Source organism: Mycteria americana, unplaced genomic scaffold, assembly GCF_035582795.1.
Source record: "Mycteria americana isolate JAX WOST 10 ecotype Jacksonville Zoo and Gardens unplaced genomic scaffold, USCA_MyAme_1.0 Scaffold_37, whole genome shotgun sequence".
NCBI classification, from domain to species: Eukaryota; Metazoa; Chordata; class Aves; order Ciconiiformes; family Ciconiidae; genus Mycteria; species Mycteria americana.
In genome coordinates, this window is record NW_027445624.1 from 1,801,621 (window position 1) to 1,819,600 (window position 17,980).

General features: G+C 52.8%; 1 non-coding gene across 1 annotated transcript; it reads left to right on the plus strand.

Annotated features, from left to right (window-relative positions):
- Positions 1 to 11,416: 11,416 nt before the first annotated feature.
- On the plus strand, positions 11,417 to 11,490 carry TRNAN-GUU (transfer RNA asparagine (anticodon GUU)). Its single transcript has one exon. It is a non-coding gene; the product is annotated as a tRNA-Asn (tRNA).
- Positions 11,491 to 17,980: the final 6,490 nt, after the last annotated feature.

Consider the following 17,980-nt stretch of genomic DNA (forward strand, 5'->3'; position numbering starts at 1 on the left):
TGAGGTACTTAGAGACATGGTGTAGTGGTGGTTTTTGGCAGTGTTAGGTTTATGGTTGGACTCGATGATCTTAAAGGTCTTTTCCAACCTATATGATTCTGTGATTCTGTGATTCTGTGAACTTCATGAGGTTCCTGTCAGCCCATTTCTCCAGCCTGTCCAGGTCCCTCTGGATGGCAACACAACCCTCTGGTGTATCAGCCACTCCTCCCAGTTTGGTGTCATCAGCCAACTTGCTGAGGGTACACTCTGCCCCATCATCTGGATCATTCATGAAGATTTTGAGCAGGATTGGACCCACTACTGAGCCTTATGGTACACTGCTAGTTAGTGGCTTCCAAGGAGACTTTGGGTCACTGATCACTGCTCTTTGGGCCCAGCCGTTGAGCCAGTGTTTAATCCACCTCACTTTCTGCTCATCCAGCCCAGACTGCAACAGCTTCTGCCATCAGCATCTTAGTGCAGACCGTGCCAAAAGCCTGGCAGAAGCAAAGGCAGACAATAACCACTGCTCTGCCCTTGTCTACAAAGGCAATCATTTGACTGGAGAAGGTTATCAGGTGAGTGAAGCATGACTTCCCCTTGGTGAATTCATGCTGACTATGCCTGATGATTTTCTTGCTGTTCATGTGCCTGGGAAAGGTTTCCAGGATTAGCTGCTCCATCGTGTTCCCATGGGTCAAGATGAGGCTGACTGGTCTGTATCTCCCTGGGTCCTCCATCTTGCCCTTCTTGAAGATAGGACTGGCATTTGATTTCATCCAGTCTTTGGGCACTTCTCCCAGTCATCGTGAGTGATTAAAGATTCTCAAGAGTGGCCTTGCAATAACATCTGCCAGCTCCCTCAGCACTCGTGAGTGCATCCCATCAGGGCCCATGCACTTAGCTATGTGCCATTTACTTAAGTATTCCCTGGCCCATTCCTCTTCCGCTAAGGTTCCCCCTGCTCTCTGGCACCTGGGATTCCTGAAGGTTGCTCTTGCTGGTAAAGGCTGAGGTGAAGAAGGCATTCAGTACTTTCCTATGTCCTTTGTTACAGGTCCCCTGCCTTGTCCAGCGGCAAGCCCACATTTTCCCTAACCTCCCTTTTACCTCCTATGTTCTTATAGAAGCCCTTCTTGTTGCCTTGGACATCCCTGCCCAGATTCAATTCTACTTGGGCCTTGGCTTTCCCAGCCCTCTCTCTGCATGCTTGGACAATGTCTCTCTATTCCTCCCAGGCTGCCTGTCCCTGCTTCCACCCTCTGTATGCTTCCTTTTACTGTTTGAGTTTTGCCAGGGGGTCCTTGCTCATCCCTGCAGGCATTTTTGCCTGATTTCCTGTACGTAAAAGTACATAGCTGCCATGAATTAGCTTTGGCATTGTAGGGATGTCCATGAGACAAGTGCCATCACAGTCAATGGAGTTCTAGAAAGTACAGCTGCTGGAGAACATAAGGAGAGAGATGGAGCTCTCCCTATGGCACATGACTGCATTTGCTCAGCTGAATACTTCAAGAGGCTGCCATGAACATAATGAAGAGGAACAGATTCCATTACCAGTTAAAGAGGCCATCTGCTGTCCTTTCAGGTAGAATCACAGAATCATAGAACAGCCCAGGTTGGAAGGGACCGCAAAAGATCATCTGGCCCATCCTTTCATGGACCCTAGGTGCGATTAGCTAGCACCCTGTCCAATCACATCTGGAAAACTTCCAGTGACGGCGACTATACCACGTCCCAGAGGAGGTTGTCCCACTGAATGATTGTTCTCACTCTAAAAAATGTCTTTCTTATGTCGACATGAAACTTCTCCTGGTGCAACTTGTACCCATTGCCCCTTGTCTTCTCCATGGGCTCCTTGAGAAGAGAGAGCCTGCGTCCTCTTTGGAGACACCCTTTAGGTACCTTTCAGTTGGCCAAAGGAATGCTCCACCAGCCTCCCAGAAGATGCCCCCAGGTGCTGTCCTGTCTCTAAGAGCTACTCCATCAGAGCTTGCAGCTACCTGCACCTGTCTTGCACCACCTCTGGCACCTCAGATGCCACCAGGGGTTTCATCTGAAGAGCTCACTCCTGGCCTCCATCCCCATTAATTAGCAGGGCAGATGAGACAAGCAGCTCACCTGCAGGTGCCTATTTTGTGCACAGCTGAAGGGAGGCAAGAGGAATCCCACCTGCTGAGGGGTTGTGGCAGGCAAGGGAGGGAGCTGAGTGCCCTTCTAGCCCCAGGACTACAAACCACAAAGACATGCCTGGCTTGACTCACCTGAATCACTTCCCTCAGTTTGGATAAATTAGGACCCTCTCTGTACCCTTCCTATTTTCCTCAGATTCTGTAGAGCAAAGATGAATGCACAAAGGCTGGGATGGGGGCTGTGAGCACTTACAGGGTAAAGACATGGGATGGGGAAACACCTCCCAGGGGGAAAATCTCCAGGCAGCAGGGATTTCATCAGGGAATGAGAAGAAATTTAAAACAGAAATGGTGTTGGAGGGAGAATTCAGAAAACTCCGTATCATCCCCTCCAATGCAGACCCCTTCCTCTGAGCAAGCCCCCTTGCCTCCTTTCCCACCCAGCAAAGCCTCTGCCCTCAGGGCTGTGGGGTCCAAGGCATGAGCCACCTCCTCTGCAGCCAGAGCTCCAGCAGAGCCTTGGGGCAGCTCTCCAGCATCTTGCCCATTTCCCTCTGAAGAGCACAGAGGCTGAGAGCAGCTGCCCAGCAATGCTGATGTCATGCCTTCATGAGATACCATCAGTAGGACACTTGGCTATCTCCTTGAGGTGTCCTTCCAAGCTGTGAGCTGCCCTCCAGGATGCCAATCTGCCCCATAGCACCTTTGTGTAATCTGAAAGCCCCATGGAGAAGCACAGAGATGTTACGAGTGAAGAAATGCTGTTGGGTCGGTGAAATGAGCCATGTGTGGTTTTGGCTAGAAGTGAGGTGCTGAGACCTTGAGAAGAGGTGAGACATTTAATGGTCTGCAGTGGATCCCTCTGCTCTTGGCCATGGCTGGTTTCTTTTCAGGGTAACATATGAGTGTGATCTCCTCCTTCATCTCAGGTCTGGCACCTGCCCCTACCATTCCTATGAACCAACTACTGCAGAGCAGGGCTGATTCCTGGGCAGCCAGTCAGCAGAGGCTCTGCTCCTCACGGCACACTCAGCCAGCAAAATCCAGAGCTCCAGGCACGGAGCTGAAGGAAGGCCTTGAGGAAAAGACAAAAGGGGTGAGTGTAGCAGGGGGAGGATCCATGAGAAATTCCTTTGATTTTCTCAGAGAACTCTCTCGTAACTCCTCATTCTCTTTTCCCTCTTGAACAGTGTCCCATGCCCTGAGGCAGCAAATGGCCAACAGCAGCTCTATCCCCCAGTTCCTCCTCGTGGTGTTTGCAGACACATGGCAGCAGAAGCTCTTGCATTTCCGGCTCCTCCCAGCCATCTACCTGTCTGCCCTTCTGGGCAGCATCCTCATCATCACCACCATAGCCTGCGACCACTGCCTCCACACCCACATGTACTTCTTCCTCCTCAACCTCTCCCTCCTTGGCTTGGGCTCCATCTCCACTGCTGTCCCCAAATCCATGGCCAATTCCCTCTGGGACACCAGGACCATTTCCTATGGAGGATGTGCTGCCCAGGTCCTTTTCTTTCTCTTCTTGATTGGAGGGCAATATTTTCTTCTCACCATCATGGCCTATGATCACTACGTTGCCATCTGCAAACCCCTGCATTACGGGACCCTCCTGGACAGCCGAGCTTGTGTCCACATGGCAGCAGCTGCCTGGGGCAGTGGTTTCCTCTATGCCATGCTGCACACTGCCAATACATTTTCACTACCGCTCTGCCAAGGCAATGCCCTTGACCACTTCTTCTGTGAACTGCCCCAGATCCTCAAGCTCTCCTGCTCCAACTCCCACCTCAGGGAAGTAGGACTTCTTGTAGATAATGTCTCTCTTGCTTTTGGGTGCTTTATTTTCATTGTGCTGTCCTATGTGCAGCTCTTCAGGGCCGTGTTGAGGTTCCTTTCTGAGCAGGGATGGCACAAAGCCTTTTCCACGTGCCTCCCTCACCTGGCTGTGGTCTCCCTGCTTGTCAGCACTGGCATGTTCGCCTACCTGAAGCCCCCCTCCACCTCCTCCCAATCACGGGATTTGGTGATGGCTGCTCTGTACTCGCTGGTGCCCCCAGCGTTGAACCCCCTCATCTTCAGCATGAGAATCCAGGAGCTCAAAGACACACTGAAGAAGCTGATTCAGCCACTTGTCTTTCAGCAGCAATAAGCTGCCCATGTCTCTTCACAGGGATTTCCTGTTCATCTCGGGAACCTCCTTTGCTTTGGGCATTTGGTTTGTGATAATCATGGTTGTCCAGCAATGTCTGCATTTGCTTCACTTCTGCAGAGACATGAACGCAGTCTGTCTGACCCAGCGACCTTTGTACGTGTCTCTGGCATGATGGTACAGGTGGTCTCCAGTGTTGCACCTCTGTAATAAAAGGGATTTCCTCAGTGCCAGTGTCCAGATGTCGGGCTTCTCTTCCCCTACACGGGGGGACATGATGCCCCTACAAGTCTGTGCTGCTGTTCCTGGGTTCTCCATGGGCTCAGGGGAGGAGGGTATGGGGCGATGTGTTGGGGAAGGATGCCTGACCTGGGTGACCGGTTCCCATGGAGATGGTGAATGGTCAGGAGGGGTCTGCCTGGGACTGTCTCCCCATGGCTTTCAGGCACCACAGCCCACTCACTCTGGCCCTTCCCATGGCTCTCCAGATTTCCACCTCCCCTTGCTCTTTGTCCCTTCAGACACCTCCAAACTATCCTGTGGCTGCTTTGAGCTTCAGGGAGTTAGAAGCTTGCCCCATCTCTGAGAAGTCTAATTAACTCTGGAGTCAACTCCTTAATTATGTTTATATCTGTCCTTTCCTAGCTCTCTGTCTAAAACAGTTCTCGTACAGATACCCCTTGTGGAAGATGGACCTCATTCGATGCAGCTTGGACTTGGCATACAGTTGAGAAGAGTGTTTTAAAGCTTGTTGGATTACATCAGGGGTAACTGTTGCTTTTTGGCAAGGAGGAGAAGTCCTCCTGTGCCTGTGTGCAGCCACTTCTCTGAGGAAAGCAGGTGGGACTTGGTGCCCAGGAGCTGTAACATCCAGCTGCAGACTTCAGTGGAGAAGGCTGATGTGAGGACAAGTGATGCCAGTGGCCCGCAGGGGGCTGATGAGAGAAATGGTGGGGTTGGGGAGGAGAGGAGCAAGGTTGTTGATACAGTGTCTGACATCAAGGGACTGCTTTTCCTAGCTGCCCATATCTGCTTAGGTGACCCTCTGGATCAAGATCACTTGCAGAATGCTGGTATTCCTTCTTCTGTAAACAAAAAAATAAATAAAAATGACCTTAAAAAGTAAAAATCCTTTTCTCTTAAAAGCTCCTTGAACTCTTCCCCTTTAACTACCATCCTGAAACCTCTCCAATTAGCTGTAGAAGGCTTGAAGACTTGAAGAAAATTATGGGAAGAGACAAGGCACCTGAGGGCTCTCTGCCTTCTAATGAGCCCCATGGTGTAGCTGATGCTGAGTCCAGGGACCTGCAATGCTGAGAGGAGGTTGCACAAACTGCTCAAGGAGTCAAAGTCAGAAGCAAACGCTGAAGTTTCTTGGAGTATTAATGAGCCCCACTGAGGGCCGTTGCCAATGCAGCCTCCCCATGGACTCGTTAGAGCAGAACATTGGAGGCGGTGATGCCAAGCAGGCAAAGGCCAAGTGCCGGTGGCTCTGGTGCGGAGTAAAGCCTTGGTGTGTTTTGTCAAGCCGAATGCCAAGCCCTGACCCCAGCCCCTCAGCAGGGAGAGCCTGTCCCTCACACATGGCTCAGGGCTCTTCCTGGGATGGGGAGGGGGTGTGATGCCAAGTGAAGGACAACAGTATGACACCTCTTGTGCAAGGAGGCAATGTGGCCTCAGTGCCATGAGGGCAATGCGTCTCCTCATAGGCCTTGGGGGCAGAGACAGCAGCCATAGCCAAGGGGGACAAAGACCTCAGTTCTCTCAGGGCCTTTCAGCCTTGCCAGCACCCTTGGCCATCTCCACCATAGGCTGTCCTACACTGTCCCGTGCCTGCGCCTCTTTCCCTGCAGACTGTAGACATCCAACACACTTCCCCACCTTGCTCTCCCCCCGCCATGTCCCTACCTTTACTGATGTCCCTCCATCCTCACTGGCTGCTCCTTCAAACACAAAATCATGGGCTAACCCAGACTCCCTCTCAGTGACCTGTTGGGCCAAAGCGCTACCCTTCCAGAGACATTTCTGTCTCCTCACGTCCATCTGGACATCCACAACTGCACTTTCTTGTGCTTTTCCTTTCTCACGCTCTTTCCCACTACCAAAAAACATGCAGTCATCTCTGAAAGTAACCCTCAAGCTTTCCCAAGCTACTACTCTACTTCCCTGAGCCTCCACTTCATGGGGCCAACGAAGCCCCCACCTCTCAACCTTTCCACACATGGCCCCTAGCCCCATCTTGGCAGACCTCCTATGGGCCCTCTCCAATTCCTCCCCACTCCTCCAGAACAGGGAGCCCCACACTGGGACACACTATTCCAGATGTGGCCACACCAGTGCTGAGTCGGGGGTGGGGGGTCATAAGGCCCCTTGCCTGGGTGGCCTTGCTCCCCTCAGTGCAGCCCAATATGCACATGGCCATATTCATGTTTAGCACCACTGCCCCCTATGGCATCCCTCGTAATGCCCAGGCCCTTCTCCTCAAGGTTGCTCTCATCCACTTCAGGACCAAACCTGCCTTGATGTACAGGGTTGTTTTGCCCCCTAATGTAGAAAATCAAAAGATCAGGAGTTCAGAAGGAGAAGATCCCTTCTCCTTGGAAAACTTCTTGAGGTTTCTATTGGCCAAATCCCTGAGTTCCTCAAGGTCCACTTGGACTGAAGCTCCCTTGTGTCAGCTGTTAGTGTGTGCGTGCAGATGGCTCACCTGACTCGTGGTGTCTCTAAGAAGATCACAGCATGAGGAATTTAAAGGACACAACAGATAAAAAAGTAGAAGAGGAGATACCAGTTAAACCAAATTGGACACTGAGGTAGCTATTACCATGGTGACCATCCCAGAAACACCAAGTGAGGGTACAAAGAAGGCAAAACCAGGGCCAATGAGGAAAGGGTAAACCGAGGTGGGCTGTTGGTATGGGAGGCCATGAGCATGATCAAAGGGAAGACCTTGAGAGGGACAAAAGAAGGAAAAAGAAAAGACAAGGTGTAGCCAAGGATACGGTCATGGCTGTTTGGGGGTGTCATCTGCCAAGCAGCCCTTCACCTGAGAAAGACCGACTGGAGTGGGACACAAAGCTGCAGTTGATCTGGCCATCCTTAGGTCTGACTTATTTCCATGGTCACGGGGAACCTGAGTGCTTTGCCTACCACCATCAAGGGAAGAGCCCTGTAGCAGATGGAAACACAGAATCCTTCAGGCGGGAAGGGACCTCAGGAGGTCGCTAGCCCAATCTTCTGCTCCCAGGAGGGCCAGCTATCAGGTCACAACAGCTTGCACAGCACTTTATAAATTTTGAGCCTTAAAACCTCTAAAGATGGAGATGGACCAAGCTCTCTGGGAAGCCTTCTCCTTGCTCATTGGCCCTCATCCTCCCATCATGAACTGCAGTGAAGAGCCTGACTCTTTGGGTTGCCTCCTGGAAGGTGTGGGAATGCTGTTCCTTGGTCTCCCCAAAGCCGCCTTTTCTCCTGACTGAACAAATCCTGCTCTCTCAGCCTCCCATAGTGAGAAAGCCGACCTTACAAACGCATGCCTGAGGTGTTTAAGGCTCTTCCAACCCTGCTGGCTTCTCTTGCATCTGCAAAGGACTTCAGGGCCGTGAGAATATCACACCCTCCTGCCATGGCTTTCTGCAGGTGTCGCTCTCCCTTGTCACCATGATATCATGCACAGATGTCGCAGGCTGTGTGCAGGGCCCAATCTGAACAAGTAGCCATTCACAGTTAAACTTTGAACTCAAAACGTTTCAGGCCCAAGAAGCAACATCACACCACTAGGAGAGGCTGGTGCTGGGGGTGCCATGCTTGGTGCTAACCCACATGCAGAGGAGGAATTCATGACTCCAAGCATCCCAGGCGCTATCGTCAGTAGTGAGAGAAACACCAAAACATTCAGATCAGAAGGGACCTTGGAGGTCCTAAACAACCTTCCACTCACATCAGGACGAGCACGGAATGCCCACCAAGCTCCTCAGGGCTTTGCCCAACAGTGTCCCGAAAATGTTTTGGAATGGGGGCTTTGTCTAAGATCCTCAGGGGAATCCTGGGTACCCTCTGAGGAAGCTCAGGGTGCTAGATAAGGAGAGCCACAGGATTCCTTGACTCCCAACCAGCTGCTAGCAACCTCTGGTAGCTTCTAAAAAACTCCTTCTGCTGTCCTTGATCAAAAGCTGCATTGCTGAGAGGCTGCTGAAGCTACTCCAGCCCTTGGACTGTTACTCCCTGCTGCTCTTCCACGTAGGCACCAATGACGCAGCCAAACTTGGAACTTACAGGCCCGTCAGCCTCATCTCAATTCCTGGGAACACGATGGAGCAGCTAATGCTGGATACCAAACTGGGAGGAGTGGCTGATACACCAGAGGGTTGTGTTGCCATCCAGAGGGACCTGGACAGGCTGGAGAAATGGGCTGACAGGAACCTCATGAAGTTCAACAAGGGGAACTGCCAAGTCCTGCCCCTGGGGAGGAACAACCCCATGCACCAGCCTATGCTGGGGGTCTCCCAGCTGGAAAGGAGCTTGGCAGAAAAAGCCCTGGGGCTTCTGGTGGACACCAAGTTGAACACGAGCCAGCAACATGCCCTTGTGGGAAACAAAGCAAACGGTATGCTGGGCTGTATTGACAAATATTGCCAGCAGCTGGGGGGACGTGATCTTTCCCCTTTATTCAGCGCTGATGAGGCCACAGCTGGAGTAGTGGGTCCAGTTCTTGGCTCCTCAGTACAGGAGAGACATGGACACACTGGAGAGAGGCCAATGAAGGGCCACAAAGATGATGAAGAGACTGGAGCATCTCTCTAGGAGAAGCTGAGGGAGCTGGGACTATCCAGCCTGGGGAAGAGAAGGCTCAAGGGGCATCTAATCAAAATAAATAAATAGCTGAAGGGAAGGTTCAAAGAGGATGGAGCCAGGCTCTTTCAGAGGTGCCCAGTGACAGGACAAGAGGCAATGGGCACTCACTGAAACATAGGAGGGTCCCTGTGAACATCAGGGAACATTTCTTTCACTGTGAGAGTGAGCAAGCACTGGCAGAGGTTTCCCAGTGAGGTGTCTCCACCCTTGGAGATAGTTAAAAGTCACCTGGACATGGTCCTGGGTAAGCACTCCACGTGGCCCTACTTGAGCTGGGGGTTGGACCAGGTGATCTCCAAAGGTCACAAGGTCATTCTGTAACTCTGTGGTTCTGTGATTCTGCAAAAAGCTGTTACAATGTCTTAGGTCTACATGCTGAGTCCCACAGGATGAGCAAGACGCCTAAATGCAACATCCAGATGGATAGGTGATACCATCAACAATAAAAATAAATCACCATTGGAGACCAATGAGGAAAGCCAAAGTTCTGGATTGAGAACTCCCTGGGAAGAGCAAAAAGGAAAGGTTGGGTCCGTGGGTGACAAGTAGCCCTTGCTCTTGCAGTTAGTCTCTGGTTTGGGACAGCTTCCTGAGCAACATGTGCATCCTTGGAGGGTGATTCCCTGGACCCGCACCAGGCAGCAGCCAGGTTTCCCGGCAGGGCTTTCCATCCCCCCTTCCAGAAATGGCCATGTCTCTCCATTCAGCATTCATGGATCCCAAAGCACCAGTTTGGGAAAGGCTTCTAGGTGAGGGGAAGGCCTCCCTCAGGCACATCTGTCCTCCTTGAATCCCAGTCTTGTGCAAGGCTCGGGTGGGTGGAGCTCGTTTGGTGCCCACGTTTGTCTGACACATGGCTGGTTAGTGCCATTACCAAGCAGGGAGGGAGAGCTTTGGTCTCAGGACAAGTTCTGCCCAAGGCAGTTGCAGCTCACAGCTGTGGTGCCTCAAGTCACTGACCCATGCCTGGGGTCTCTCATAAATAAAGCCCCATACACGGAAATCACCACAGTTAATGTGGGTGACGTGATGCCATGGTGCCAACATGGAAATTTCCAGCCCGCATACTACGTTCAGGAGAAGAAATACTGATCTTCCTCTGCATCGACTCTCACTACCCTGTCACATCTTTCCGCATGTACTCCTTCAAGGGCCCCTTCTCAACTCTCTGCAGTCTGCCTGATGCTGCCTTCAGCCAAATCCTGAATTATGTTCCTACCTGTCCCTTCCTACGTATCTCGCTGAAGGTTTTCCTTCAGCGAAAGGAAAACTATTTCAGTATTTATTACTGAAAAGTATTTCAGTATTTATTCCTGAAATCTTCTCAGTTTGGCTGCACTCCTGGAGTCTCTCAACTCAGCCCCACGAGACTTGAAGCATTAGGGAGAATTATGCAGGGAGACTTGGCTTGGCATGGCATTTTGCATGTTAATGAGCCCTCTGGTGCCAAGCTCCGGAACTGCAGGTACTGCAAGAATGAACCGGCCTCTACAGAACTGAAAAGCTTCCTGAGGTGCATCCAAGGGTGGGGAGTGAAGGAGAGGAAGAGAGGAAGGTCAGCTCATGGGGCATGTTGAGCACTGTCTAGCCACCCCACAGCAGAGGGCATTCCCCATCTCCCAGGCTGAGGCATGCACACAGGATGGGAACCTCTCCTTTGTGCAGGGGCCTTCAGCCACATTCCCAGGGCAGACCTATTCCTCCTCCACCCACAGACGTCAACGGCTTTCCATTGCTGGGCTCACACAAGGTTGGAAGGATTTGCTACAGCCCTCAACCATCGCCTTGCTTCTTGACGAGTTCCCTACACCCTCTCTCGCATCCGTACGCACTGCCAATCACTGCCTGATCACTACCCGAGAAGCTAAGAAGCTCTCCAGGCTTTCCCTCTCATCCTCAGGGGATGACCACGTTTCTGCAGTCACCATTCGTGCATCGTAAAAACACCAGTTGAGGAAGTGCATCTTGGTGAGGGGAGGACCTCGCCGAGGCACCTCTGTGCTCTTTGAGGTGTAAGCGCTTGTGCAAGGCTGCAGGAGGAGTTGCTTTGGTGGCCAGCTTTGTATTGCAGATGGATGGTGTGCAGAGGGCAGGGAATGAGAGAGGACTGCTACCAGAAATGCCATGGAGGGGAGGTCCGGTGCTCAGGGAAAGAAGGATGAAGGGTGGACACTCTGGACACTCCGGGTTCTGGTGTTTCTCTTCCCAAGTCCCCACTGTGGGTGACGAAGCTCTGCTTCCCCAGAAATGGCCAAGCATCTGCCTGCCGATGGGAAGCACTCCATAGCTCACTTTGGGAGTCTCTGTGGCGCAATTGGTTAGCGCGTTCGGCTGTTAACCGAAAGGCTGGTGGTTCGAGCCCACCCAGGGACGCCTTCCCCTTTCCCTGCCCGTGACAGGGGGCTTGCAACTACAGGACCTTGCAGCTCCCTTACAACCCAAACCCTTCTATGGCTCCAGCAAAAGAGGAGCCCATTCACTCCCCTCTCCAAAGGCAGAGCATTCAAAACAAACTCATAGCAATTCCTTACTCCCTTTTGCTTGCGCACGCACCTTTGCTTCACTTATTAAACTGCCTTTCTCTTCACCCACGACTCTTTCTCACTTTGCCCTTCCAATGCTCTCCCCCCTCCAGCTCAGGGGGGCTGAGCCAGCAGCTGCGTGGGGGCTGAGCTGCCAGCTGGGGACAACCCACCCTGGGATTTGCCTTATTTCTACTCTCACTAACAACAGCAGCAGTAACATGCTCTAAAATAAGGTCTTCCTCTTCTTCATGATGCTAAACTCTATTTCTTTCATGTTACTCCTTTCCTTCATTCTTCCTTGACAAGACACTTAGAATTTCTCAGTATTATAGTCTGCCATGAAGTTGTTAGAACAATACTTTTTCTCTCCTTTCTAACTGTTGTCATCTAATGGCAACACCTCTCAGACAGTATTGTCCCTACATCATTTCTTTCATTCCCATTTCCAGTCTCTGTGTCGGTGTGAGGAGTTGTTTATCGTGATTATCACATCCCTGAGCAGCTCGTCCTTGGTTGCCAGTACCGGATCCAGGTGAGCACCCAGGGCCTTTGTTGGCCCACTGGGCAGCTGTATGAAGAAGGTGTCCCGCGGTGCTGCAGACTGTTTGCACCTTGTTTTGCCTGGTCCGTGAATGCCAGGGCAATTACAGTCCCCCACAGGAACTGGCTCATTGCCCTGCAGACTTCCTTGGGTTGCTGCCAGAAGACTTTTCCTGCTTCCTCACCCTCACTGCATGGTTCATAACTGCCAACATGATGTCACCCTTACTGGCCTCTCTAATCCTCAGTGACAGAAGCTAAGCATCCTGCAAGACCTCCAGACATCTGAGCTGCCCCTTCACACTGGGGACATCCCCCATCCTCACCTTCCCGGCCACCCTCTTCTGCAGAGCCTCTATCCCTCCACTGCAGCACCCCAAGTGAGCAAGCTGTCCCACCACATCTAATTTCATCCCAAGCCATCACAGTGCTGGGAGGCTCCAGCTCCTCCTGTCTGTTCCCCAGCTCCTCCCGCCTGTGCACGTTTGCGCTGCAGCATCTGAGCTGAGGCACCGGGGCTGAGCACAGACTCGTTACAGGTAAACATGGTACCAGGGCCCCAGGGCCCCCACTCTGCTTCACATGCTGGAGTGCTTGGCAGATGTTAATGTAACAAGGAAATGAGGTGCCCACAGACTGCCCCGCAGTCTCCAAGGCCAGAGAAACGAGGCTGCGCAATGACATCTTGTCCAGAGAAATGTTTGGTGACTGCAGAAAATCTGCAGGGCTGTGGGGCTTGCAAGACAAACTGCAGGAAGGACAGGGTGCTGCAGAGACAGTCTTTGCGGATGGGCTGCCTTTGGTCCATCCACACTGTGGACATTGTTATCACCTTCCCTCTCCATATCATGAGGCAGCGAGGGCAGAGGAGAGAAGCAAGAGAGAGGTTAAAGGCAGTGTGGAGTGGGAGGATGCTGAGAGCTCCCTGGAAGAGAAATCTTCACGGCCCTTAACACAGTAAGTCTCTGGCTGCAGGGCAATGCACTTGAGTACTCTGGAGGGGTCTCCTAGAGCTGGCACATCCCAGAGCAGGCAGGATCTGGCAGGATGGCTCTCCGGGTTTCTTTCATGTGGAGAAGGACACGCTCCAGCCCAGGGCTGTCCTTCAGAGCAGGGTCCCTGCACCCCAGGAGGCTGTGTGCCAGGCAGGGACGCTGCTGCCTGCCAGGGTCAGCACACAGCCTGCCCAGCGAGCTCCCCACAGTGCTGTGGGGAGAAGCTGTTGGTTAAAGGAGTGACCCCCGGCAGGGCAGGGTCCTTCTGCTGTCGTGAGGGTTCTGCGTGTGTCAGGGCTGCTCACAGCTCCACATCACCCCCAGCATCTTTCTGAGGGTCCTTTTGAAGAAGTACACCAAGGCAGCATTGACTTGAATGGGAAGGTGTTTGTGCTTTGAGGTTTCTCATCTTGGTTGTCTGCTTGGGCAGCGGGAGATGGGAATTTATTTCTCTGTGCTGGAGAAGGCACTGAGACCGCAGAAGATTTTAGGGGTTTTCCTTGAGAAGTCTCTCAAAACTTCTCCCTGTCTTCCGTCTTACACAGGCCCCAATGCCTTCAGGCAGCAAAAGTCCAACAGCAAATGTCCAACAGCAGCTCCATCACCCAGTTCCTCCTCCTGGCGTGAGCAGACATGCAGGAGCTGCAGCTCTTGCACCTCTGGCTCTTCCCGGGCATCTACCTGGCTGCCCTCCTGGGCAACGGCCTCAGCATCACCGCCGTAGCCTGTGACCGCTGCCTCCACATGCCCATGTACTTCTTCCACTTTAACCTCTCCTTCCTCGGTCTGGGCTCCGTCTCCACCACTGTCCCCATATCCATGGCCAATTCCCTCTGGCACACCAGGGACATTTCCTATGCAGGATGCACTGCCCAAGTGTTTCTGTTTGCCTTCTTGATGTCAGCAGAGTTTTCTCTTCTCACCATCATGGCCTATGACCGCTACATGCCATCTCCAACCCCCTGCGCTATGGGACCCTCCCGGACAGCCGAGCTCGCAGCAAAGCGGCAGCAGCTGCCTGGGACAGTGATTTCCCCTATGCCATGCTGCACACTACCAATACATTTTCACTACCGCTCTGCCAAGGCAATGCTGTGGACCAGTTCTTTTGTGAAATCCCTCAGATCCTCAAGCTCTCCTGCTCACGCTCCTTACTCAGGGAATTTGGGGTTCTTATATTTAGTGCTATTGGAGCACTCGGGTGTTGTATTTTCGTTGTGCTGTCCTGTGTGGAGATCTTCATGGCTGCGCTGAGGTTGCCCTGTGAGCAGGGACGGCACAAAGCCTTTTCCACGTGGCTCCCTCACCTGACCGTGGTCTCCCTGTTTGCCAGCTCTGCCATGTTTGCCTACCTGAAGCCTCCCTCCATCTCCTCCCCATCCCTGAATCTGGTGGTAGCACTTCTGTATTCGGTGGTGCCTCCCACAGTGAACGCCCTCATTTACAGCACGGGGACCAAGGAGCTCAAGGATCCCTGAGGAAAGTGATTTAGTGGCCATTTTTCAGTACTTATGGACTTCCCTTGTCTCTGCACAAATGACTCCTATGGTATCCCATTGCAGGTGCCTGCTTTGTTCATTAGTCCTTGTCATTATCATTATCTGTATAACATAAATATTGGGATTCACTTCACTGCTAAGGATGAATGAACCTTCTCTGTGTCTCCTGACTGTCAGGAAAAATCTTTCGAACGCTGCATCACAGCTCTGTCTCCCACAGCATCTTTGTAATAAAATGGCGTCTCCTCCGTGCACTGCCTGAAGACTGGGCTCTTCATCCAAAGCTGGTGACGAGAACAGGCACGAGCAAATGCTCCCCAAAGGAGCCTGTTGCTCCATGGATTCAGGATCAAAGAGCTCCTTGTCCTGTTGGTGCCTGTCAGAGACTGAGTGTTGCATTTAGGACTTACCCGTTGGTGTCTAGTGAAAGTGGAGACGGTGAGCAGTCACCGAGTCGCTGAGGTACATACCCAGGGCTGTTCCACATGTGACACAGAGATGATGTCCTTAAGGAGGGCAGTCTGGAGCTGCCTGGAAACCCCAGGCATCTCCATGGATGGCACGGGCCTGTGGCGGGCAGTGACTGGAGCACCATAAAGAGAGAGATTGGGCAAGGCGGAGTCCCTCAAAGGAAAAGTGCTAAACCCAGGCGTCTACAGGGAAACAAGGACTCTGCTGTCCCAGAGGAGGAAATGGGGCGCCAGCAGGCGCATGGAAGGGAGGCAGGAGAGTCATTCATGTCACCCCCAGTCACGACTGAACGTTTCCTCTCCTTGGAAATGCACCATAGTCCCTTCAAGCACCTTCCACCTCCACAGACCCTCAGGCAGGGGGCTTAGCAGAAGTGATCCCCGCCCAGCTCCCGAGGGCCAGCAGGGAGCACAAGGAGAGGGCCAGGAAGGACCAGAACGATCGCGGAGAGGTGAGATGGGATCTGATGTGGGCTAGAGTTTGCGCCAGAGAAAATGCCCATGTTCGGCTAATTCAAAACTGTTTCTAGACCATGGATACCCTGAAGCATGCTTACAGTGCAGAGCCAGGAGTTCTTGCTCCACCAGGCCTGGGACGTGGCGTTTCCCACTCCCCATCCCTTTGTGCCATCGTCCCTCACGAAGAGTGACGTTGAGATGGAGGCTGGCACTGTGTCAGGGCTTACGCTGTGGAAGCATGACCCAGCAGACCTGTGAATTTGCTGCTGTCCCTTAGTCAGTCCGTGTGCCTAGCACATGTCCTTGGGACAACCTCCCCCACCTTGTGTGCTGGCTCTAACCCCCAAAAGTCACCCCCCATCCTGGCCCTTTGTATTTTTCGTCCCTTGTGCAGACCACGGCAGGGGGATGTTTCCCCAGCCCTGAATGCATCCTGCACCATGTGGTGCCTGCACGGTTGGGCTGGGGGGGCCACATGTGGGGCAGCAAGGCTGTGCTGTTGCAGGGATTAGCATGTGAACATGAGCCACACTGCCAGGACATCCCCAAATTACCTTCAAACGCCAGCCAGGCAGGGCTGTCACCCCAGTCACCGCAATGACTCTGGGATCCCAAGAGGCACCATGAGTTGGAAGCATAGGGTGGGCACCACAACCCCAGCTCTGCCAGCAGACCTTCTGAAGCCAGAGCTGCTCCCAATGGTTGGGAGAGGACTCACTGCTGCTCACAGGGTTGGGGGTGGCTTGGGGGCTGCAGCCACCAGCACCGCCTGCCAGGAGCCCCAAGACACAGCGGCGAGCATCGGTTCCCGGCGCCGCAGCTCCCAGTGCCTCCCCTCCTCTGTGACCATCCTCGCTCCGGAGCACCAGTGGGTGCGAAGGGGAGCTGCTTGTTGTAGTAGTCACTTCAGCATTAGTAGCAAGGCTTGCTGAAGTCTTAGGCCACAAGAACTTTCACCCAGATCCACCGACCGTGCACTGAACTTTGACTTGGCCCCCAAAACCCATGCAAACCAGAAAGATGAGGAGGCTTCAACCTTAGCAGAAGCTGCGATCTTAGAGAGAAGAGAAGAATCGGCCCGCCAAGAGACAATGAAAGGGCCCAATGAAGAACGGGAAGACCCCAGACCCAAATACTACTATTGGTCCGAACAGTCTCCTGAGGGGAGGGGAATTTAGATACCTTAGATATACCTTAGATATACCTTACAGGGTATAATTACCCAGGGATTTCTTTGTTCTGGCTCCCTCTCCGGAGGCACCCAGCTCGAGCTGTTTTCACTGCTGTACCAATAAATTCACCTGGCGCGCGTCGTCTCGGAGGCTCTGCTTCGGGAAACCTAGGGTCGAGCCAGAGGGGAGAGAAAGCACCCGAGAGTGAGTGTATGTGAGCGAGGAGTTGAAAAGGGGCACCCATCAGCTCAGTGGAGCTGCCGCTGCGATGGGACTTTGGTCCTAGCAGTTAAAGTCTCGGGCGGTGTGTGTGCGACTCCCTGAATGGTGTGTGAATGCTCGGGCAGCGGCTTCTCCTTTAACACTGCTGGAGCTCTTCTCTGCTGACCCGCTGCCATGGCCCCTTCTTGTGTTCAAAGTCACTGTTGCGTAGGAGTCTGAGGAGTGGCTGGAGGGGGGGAACCCTCCCGTTGAGTCAGGAGGTTCAGACAGGACCCCCTTGCTTTCTAAACTCCTTCTCAGAGAGGAGTCGAGGTGCGGCTAAGTCCAGTCTTAGTCTCACACTTGGTCAACGGTTTATTTTCTAAGGACGGTACATGTAGCCACCCATCAGAGTCAACGATTGCCTGTCAGAGCCCTCTCAGGGCTTCCACTGAAACAGCTTCGCAAAGTTGATTAAGGTGGCAGCGCTAAAGTAATTTGACAGCGTTCTAAGTCCAGTCAATTATTCCACACCCCTGTCTCCGCCCTGGTGCCAGCTCACAACCACTACCACAATCCCTCTGCAGTCTATGCCTCTGCTTGGAGCTGGCCACCGTGGTGTGCCTGCATGGCCCTGAGGATCCCAGAGGGGCTGTGCTTGGAGAGCAGGTTGTGACAGTCCTCGGTCTGAGTAGGGCTGAGGATCTGGTTGGGGATCATGACGGAAAGGAAGGGACAAGAGATTGCAAGGACAAGAAGCAGGAAGGGAAATTTCACAGGAGGTTAAGGAAAGACAAAGTTACAGAGATATATTTGTATGATCATGAGAGTGGATCAGCACTGGTTCAGGGGCCCCAAGATTTTCAAAACTCACCTGGAGAAAGCATTGACCAATCAGATGTAACTCTAAAGTTCTCCATACTCAGAGCATATCATGGTACTGGAGACCTCCAGAGGTCCCTTCCAACTCAAATCCTCAAGGAGGAAGGAGCTGGACACAGC